Source organism: Macadamia integrifolia, chromosome 10 (genome assembly GCF_013358625.1).
Source record: "Macadamia integrifolia cultivar HAES 741 chromosome 10, SCU_Mint_v3, whole genome shotgun sequence".
In the NCBI taxonomy this organism is placed as follows: domain Eukaryota; kingdom Viridiplantae; phylum Streptophyta; class Magnoliopsida; order Proteales; family Proteaceae; genus Macadamia; species Macadamia integrifolia.
In genome coordinates this window covers 9,997,066-10,005,071 of record NC_056566.1, presented here as the reverse complement: position 1 = coordinate 10,005,071, position 8,006 = coordinate 9,997,066, and the positions used below count along the sequence as shown (strand labels likewise).

At 36.5% G+C, this 8,006-nt stretch overlaps 1 long non-coding RNA gene across 1 annotated transcript; it reads right to left on the bottom strand.

The window, feature by feature from the left end:
* Window positions 1-2,461: 2,461 nt before the first annotated feature.
* On the bottom strand, window positions 2,462-6,020 carry LOC122090523. The gene is made up of 2 exons (XR_006143665.1): window positions 2,691-6,020; window positions 2,462-2,577 (listed from the first exon to the last, which is right to left on the bottom strand). It is a non-coding gene; the product is annotated as an uncharacterized LOC122090523 (long non-coding RNA).
* Window positions 6,021-8,006: the final 1,986 nt, after the last annotated feature.

Genomic DNA, 8,006 nt, shown 5'->3' with positions numbered 1-8,006 from the left:
TTCTGAAAATTGTCTCCCAAATGAAATCCAGCACTAAAAATTTGTTCAATTCCCTTACAGAGGTGAAAAAAATGAAGCGACGTTCTTCGATCTTTTTTCCTCTCTAACCTAACTGTGATGGTTATGTCTAGCCATTTTCATATGAGTATTTGAATAGCCAGAATTTTCTATCCCCCTCTCCTAGTCTCTATAGATTTGGTAATTAACTTTATCTGTATCTGCCGAAAACGTTGTTACTCCAATGAACTACAGGAGTTCCATATCCAGCCACCAGGTTTACAGTAGGGTTTAAAGTTTTTATGTTTTTGCCTTAGATTTCATAGTTTTAAGGTTACAGTTCATACTATTTTTCAGCAGTTTCACCATAACAATCCTTCCCAATTCTCATTAATGAAGAGTTTATATGAAGTAAATCTAAATGTGGAGGATTGAGATTTTTGTCACCTCATTTATAACCCCTGAAGCAAAAAGGACACTGGGAATGATTTTGGACACAGAATGATTTTATAGGTATCTATAAATAATAGGCAAATTTTAAGAGTAGGTAGGATTTTAAGCTAAAAAAACACTTAAAAAACCTCTTAATGATTGGCTAAAATAAATGTTAGGGTAAAGAAGCATATAAGCAGTATTCCTACTTCCCTCTCTAGGTTTGGATTTTCAATTGAAAAGGGATTTTGGGTTTTGATTATTTATTTATTTATTTTAAATAAAAATGCTGTTAAAATGAATAATATGAAAAAATACAGGAAATACGTGTTTAATTCGGCATCCCATAATAAAGATGCATTTTTTTTCGTATATGACATATTATACGTAAAAAAGGGGATTCGGCAATTAAACATTCAGATACGGAAAAAATGTGTATTAAGCACATATTTACTAACTATGGTTGCAAATTCAAACATGTAATTAGTCAGCATCATTACTCAAATTGAATCATACCTCCTTATATCCTACATCATTTCTTTACTGTCCCTAAATTTACAATGGCCTAGTAAAACAAAATGCAAATGAGAATGGGTAGCTTTCGAATTCCAGGAATGAAAGACAAAACCCCAGCACCAACACCATGGTGCACCAAAGAATACCATTACAGTTATTTTCTTACTGGAATATGGGACAAGGTTCAATATTTGCCTCGCCGGTGCTCTCCTAGCAAATGGTAGTTCTGCCACACTCATAGTTGTTACAGCGTCAAATCGATCCAAGGCGGTGGAGAGGTGGCTAATTGATTTGGTGATGAATCGTCCGTTATGACGTTGCCATGGCGGTCAAATCGCTCATGTGTCATTTTTTATTTTTCCTATTTTCTAAAGTTATTTAGTATGTTATTTTTTTATTTCCCCTATTTTCTAAAGTTATTTAGCATGCTACAAGCTCACAATATATACCCTATAACATATAAAACCAATATTAAGCAACATCAAATCATCAAAAATCAACATAGCCCTATCAAAATCACCCTGCATTTTACAAAAAATCGACTGCCTAGTGAATCAGACGTGACCTGGCGTCTATGGCGGTGCCATAGCAACGCCTATCAGCCAATGTCGACCACCATTTGTGAGTCACGTAAATCGTAGCATTGCCATGAACTTCTTTTTCCTCCAGGATGCCAAATCGCCGCCTTGGCGACGCCATGACAACTATGGCTACACTGACAATCTATTCAGATGCTATCAACATGAGAATCTATGTTCACTTTGTAAGAGGTCTACAAGAGGAATTACCAGCTTTGCATCTCTTGGTGCCAAGGGATTCTACAGAGGCATGGATATTAATTCTACAGCCTTTTGGAAGAAACCTGAAATTCAAGTTGGCAATCACAATGAGGTTTTGGAAACTTGAGGAAACATTAGATGGATGGTTCGAGGAAGATGGATTTAGAAGTTCATACCAAAGCAGCTTGTTGGTTTGTTTTGTTGGAGCGAATCTAAAGGTTTTCAAGGACTCTGGCAAACCAATATATGGGGTAGCTGAGGGCAAGAGTTGGTTATTTACAGAGAATATGGTGATTTTCAACATTTTTTCGTTACACAGCTAACTACTCCACTGGAGAAAATCACCATACTCAAGTGAAAAAGTAAAGAAAGCATAAGCAAGATCTAACAATCAGTGCAAGAATCTTAACATCTTCTTGACTTGCCAGTAAGAAAATATTTTATAAATTTAAACATGAAACACAAGGGTTTTCTGCTACGACATTGACAGTATATTTACATCATGAAGAATTGAATCCAACAACCAATTTAAGGCTAGGCTCTAAGCTGCAATAGTCTTACTTTATGCCTTTCTGTTCAAAAACAAGAGATCAGCCAAGACAATGGGTCAACCAGCTAAATCTCATCTTCTGTGACCATCCATACTCCATTCAGTACCATTATATCCATAATGAATTGATGAATTGAATTTAAATTATCCCTACAATTACTAACCCCAATCCAAAATCAAATTCAAGTCCATCAATATAATATGCAACCACTTTTTATCTAAATCATAATATACATACCAGCCCTATATGCTCTAATGAGTGCCACACTAAACCTCACAGGTTGGTAAAATCGAGCAATGCCCCTACAAGTAATAAAACAGTCTATAAGTTATAATAATATAAATTATATTACAGCTAGATAAAATTTAAAAAACACTGGAAACAGAAGCATAATTGTAGTTTTAATGAGCCTTACCAGCTCCTGCATGTTCTGTGGAGCATCAAAATGACCATTAATTATTGACATGTTAGGCTGTGTCACACTGTACTGAGATATTCAACATTGCGCATCTCCTCATAGCTTCTTCAAGTGCATGAACTGCAGTGATGTAACTCTCTTGAGAAGCTGACCCATCTATGGCCAATTTCAAGGCTCTCTGACATAAATCGTTGTAGCGTTGTGCCCTTGATTGTGTGATCTCTGAATTTTGTCCTATAGTATGCCTAATTGTTGCATCCTTGCTCCATCTTTTCAATATATAGTGACATGGAATTTCAGGTATAGCTGAAAATTGGAGAACGACCATCGCATGCCTACAAAGAAACCCTTTATATTCGAAGGAACAACACAAACAAGACACATTTGATTTTGTTTCATTCCACATGACTATGAAGTCCTGTTGTGCTTAAAAATCTTGGACCCTAAATGTTGTGTTGGTCCCATCTTCCTTCTCTTTTCTTGGATGGCATGCAACGGTTCCCAAAACCTCCACTTGGAACTTTTTGAATAGTTCATGAGTGTAGAATGTTGACATTTGCTTCTCGTAAGGCGAATGGGACTTCAAAGCAGGGAATCCATGCTTTGAATCAAAATCTGCCCTGGATTCCTCTTCATACCTAGCTTGCAGAATGCTCTTATACTTCTCTAGAAACTCTTTCAATGTTGTTTTTTTGAGCACATATTTATCAAAGAACGAGTTTATGCTCTCAGATCGTTTGGTGGTAGACATTCCTGCAAAAAAAGTATCCTTCATATAAGTTGGAACCCATTGTTTACGATCTTCATACAAAGATTTAATCCACTTATCCTCCTTGAGTTCAAAAGTGTGAACCATAATCCACCATCTACTTTCAAATTCCTCCTCTGTCCACGATCTATAGATGCATTTGTTAAATTCCTCTATAAAATTTTCACTTTTCTTGGTTACATGACTGGGTTTCTCTGGTATCTTCCTTAATATATGCCACAAGCAATACTGGTGATGGGCATCTGGAAGAACCTCAGCAACAGCTACTTTCATGCATTCATCTTGGTCAGTAATTATCACTCTTGAAGAAACTCCACCCATTGCTCTAAGCCAAGTCCGCAATAACCAAACAAATGTCGATGAAGTCTCGTCTGACAATAAAGCACATCCAACCAATGTGGATTGGAAGTGATGATTTACACCCATAAAAGGTGCAAATGGCATTCTGCATCTCTTTTTGTGATAAGTTGTATCCAAAGAAACGTCATTGAAGCTGATACAATCATGTGGCCTTTAACATCAACCCAAAAAACATTTCTTAAGCACTGTTCATCATTCAAATCAATTACATAGAAGAAATTAGGATTCTCTTGCTGCAACCGTATGAAATGGTCCAGCATAGCATGCACGTCCTCCGCTTCTATAGCCAAGCATCCTTCTTTATTCATTTGATTTCTAATGCCTCTGTCTAAAAAACCACCACTTTGAGATGCACCACATTTTTCAGCTACTGGAGTGTGGATTTTACTTGTTTGTACTCGTACTGCATGCAGAATCTCTAAATCGTTTTTGCTATTCAAATTATACTCCTACCACTTCGAAAATAATGTGTTTAGGATGGCAAAAGCTCATGATTATGCTCCTTTGTAAAATTATGTATGATCCATCTACCATCTTGCCTTCTTTTTACATCCATGCTTGCCTTACAGCCAATCTTATGAGAGGGTCGTGGGTTAATGGCATCCGCTGATTGCTGCTTGTTTCCTTGTCTAGAGCATGCAAAATGTGCATCAATAGATTTTCCGGTATGCCTTGAACGGCGACTGTTCTTTTTCTTGGTATTAAATCCAACAGACCCTGCATATTCTTTATAAAATGCATAAGCTTCCTCATGTGATTCAAATTCCATTCCTTTAAAAGGCTCAAAATTTGTATCCTCTTCAGTAAAACCAAGATCCATTGCAGGAAAACTTACACCTAACTCATCTTCACCATGTACCTCTCCATCAATACTTTCACCTACATTTGGCCTAACATTTTCTATTTCATGTTCATCCACATTCCCCTCAAGATCTATTTCCATTAAGAGAATCCCACCCCTTACAGATTCCTTTTCCCTACTAAAACCAAATGCAATAGGAGACAAAAGTATATGGAAACAACAACCTAAAGTTTTTTTAAATAAAATGATGAACACAGTAAAATTTGTTATGTATAAGAAAATAAAAATAGCACCCAAAAATACAGAACCCACAAATGAAAGAATACCAGAATCAGATTAAATCCAATTATAAATAAAAGTTAACACTAACAAAAACATTACGCATATAACATCGCTGATACAAGGAATCAGAGAAGGCTAACAGAAAACGAAGCACACTGATCTCATGGGGCTTTTACACACTTCTCCAACCTGTCCTGCAGCTTGCTAATGTGATTACAACACATTTTGAATTCCTAAAGAAAGCCGCCCCCCCGCCAAGTCCTTTTCTTCATATTACAACTACATTTTTTCATTTTTTTGGTACTTAGATCAAACTGGCTAGCTCCTTCATAATATATTGTAGCTGCAGAGCTGTGTAAATTTAAAAATTTGACCCAAATTCTCCGCAAGAATGAATGTACAACTCAGCAAAAGATGAACTATCCATCTTTGCAAGAACAGTTCATGTCAGCCTACCATTTTTAACCCATGACTAGTTCTTGATTGATTGTATTAACCCTTCTTATTATAAATCAAGAAAAGGGTCAACCAACTGCACAGAGAAAAGATTCAAAATTTTGAAAACGCTCTGAGAAACAAGAACACACCTCGAACTTTCTCCAAAACCATACACAAACAGGGCTTCTCTTTCTGAAACGAAAGGACTCAAAGCCCCCAAACTCAGACAAACTACATTAGGGATTTCTCCACCGTGGTCCTTTCATGCTAAAATTGCAGAGGATTAACGACACCAACTAGCTCGAGTAGATCTTGACCTCGTAATCAGCTCAATCAGAGATCTCAAAACTCCAAGAGAACAACACAGAGCTGGAGAGTGAACGACTTGAGCTCCGATGATTTCAGAGACATGAAGGTTTTCAGGGTCGATGGTGCCCCCAAATCGAGGGGTCGCGGTGGACTGCAGGAGAGAGGTTCTCCACATTTGGGATGGTTTCAATTACCATTTTACTATAGGGGTATTGTGCATCTTTGTGAATTGAAAATGGGTGTGGGAAGGGTAAGACTCTCTTTGTACATAGAATAAAAGTTCATAATTCATAGGAAAAAGCAAAGACAGGGAAGAACAAGGAAAGCAAAATGTCCAAATGGTTGACTGTCCTAAGACTAATGATCCAATACAACTAACTTCCAGCGAAACAAATCGACAAGAATTAAATCTGTTAATGACATTAGACATATCTTGTTGTATACTATATTCTAGCGATGTCAACCAGTCAGGCCGGGTTGATCTTGGTCAAGCTTAATCGGGTTTGACCACTTGAAAACCTTGCATCGTGAATGCTTACTTAGGTAAATGGGCCTAGCTTTGAGGGACATGATATAGTTTATAATTGGGTCGATCAGTGTCAAGTTATAATTGGACTACCTTAACTGGGTCTTAATCGAGCTATATATCTATTTAAATCTAAACAGGCTCTAAATGTGCTTATCTTAAAATTTTGTTCTTAATGGGTTGAAGGCCCATAATTGTTTAATTTGAATATTAAATTACTAGTTTTGTACAAAAAAAGAAGAAAAAATCATCCTAGTAGAAAGTGACACAAATCTTTAATAAAGAAGAAAAATGATACAAAGATTTTCTTAGGTAATCTTCATCAGTGCACTGGGAAATTAAACTTCATCTATTCTAATATGAGAATTTCAAGATCATTTAGCTGGTCTATATTTATAAACTATCTGAAGTTTTGAATAGTGGAAGCCAATAACATCCAAGATTAAGCCCTTTATGAGAAACATACCGGTCTTGAATACTTGCATGTCATCAGTGGAATTCTTCCTATGGGGGATCTTTTGGTCAGGATTTTTTTATCTCAAAATTATCAAAATCAACCAAGAAACCATGGACCAGAGGAGCCGAGTCAGGTCTGGCCTAGTTAATTTAAGAAGATGGGCAATGCTTTATAGGTTAGTGGTAGCCCTTCTCTTGCTAATGGCACCAATGCAAGCCAAGCTGGATTGACTGGCTTGAAGTGTTGAAGAGATCTTGTTCTCTCCTTGAGATGCTTTATATATATATATATATATATATATATTTTGGAGAGAAAGAACGCTGTTTGTCTAGCATTCTCCTTGTCTAGAGTCTAGACACCCTAATTCCAGACACAGCTGGGTGTAAAAAGACCCAGCTGCCCTGCGCGTTGGGTATTTTCACAGCTGGCCATAGAGGCCACGGGCAGGCAGAGTTCCCTTCACAATTTTATATAGCTTTCTTTGTTTCTATGCAAAATCTTGCAACAAAATAAACAGGGAATAAAGATAAGATAGAACAAAATTATGAAGGAAAGGAATAGAGATAACTATAGTTATCATGGTATGAGAGAAAATTATTCAGTCTCGCCAATACCAATTTTTCATCAATCTCTTCTCTTTCTTCTTTTGGTATTTGAAAAGCAATTTCTTATCATCGTTGACTTATTTAATCTTCTTCCTTTCGAAGGTAATTTAAGGAGATAAAGAACATAGAACAACTAGATCTTTTCGCACTCAGTTGTGTCTAAGCGTGAAATTAGATGGGTAAAGTTCTTTTCTCCAATTATTATTTTTCTACTTTTTATTTTTATTTTTTATATTTTGACTTGGAACTGGACTGCCAATGGGTTTCTTTGTAATTATATAAAGTAGTTTACTTTTTCTAAGAAAAAATTTGGCTGCGACCCTGTAAACAGCCTAAGAAATGGAATAATTTACTTCTCCTTAGGGTTCACAAATACCCTCCTACATTATAGTATTTTTTCAAAATACTTTTCTAGATTTTATTTCTTTGACGGTTATAGGTAGGGGTCACAATTCCAAGCCCGCACCGGTAGGCCTAATTGAGCCCGACACCTTTATGGTCAAACCTAGACCAGCCCAATTAATAAAAGTGAGCCCGACACATTTATAAATAGGTAATATACGGTGCAACCACCTAGCCCGATGGGTGCCCGACAGGCCAGACATATTTACAAACCCAATTTGAACCGACTCCTTTAAGCCCAATCTAGCCCGACCCCTTTAATACTACTTGTAATTTTTTTTTTTCTTAATACTATTTGTATTTAGTCCTTAAGGATATGTGATATGTACAATTGAGATGGTGGTAATTGTCATATGGACATTC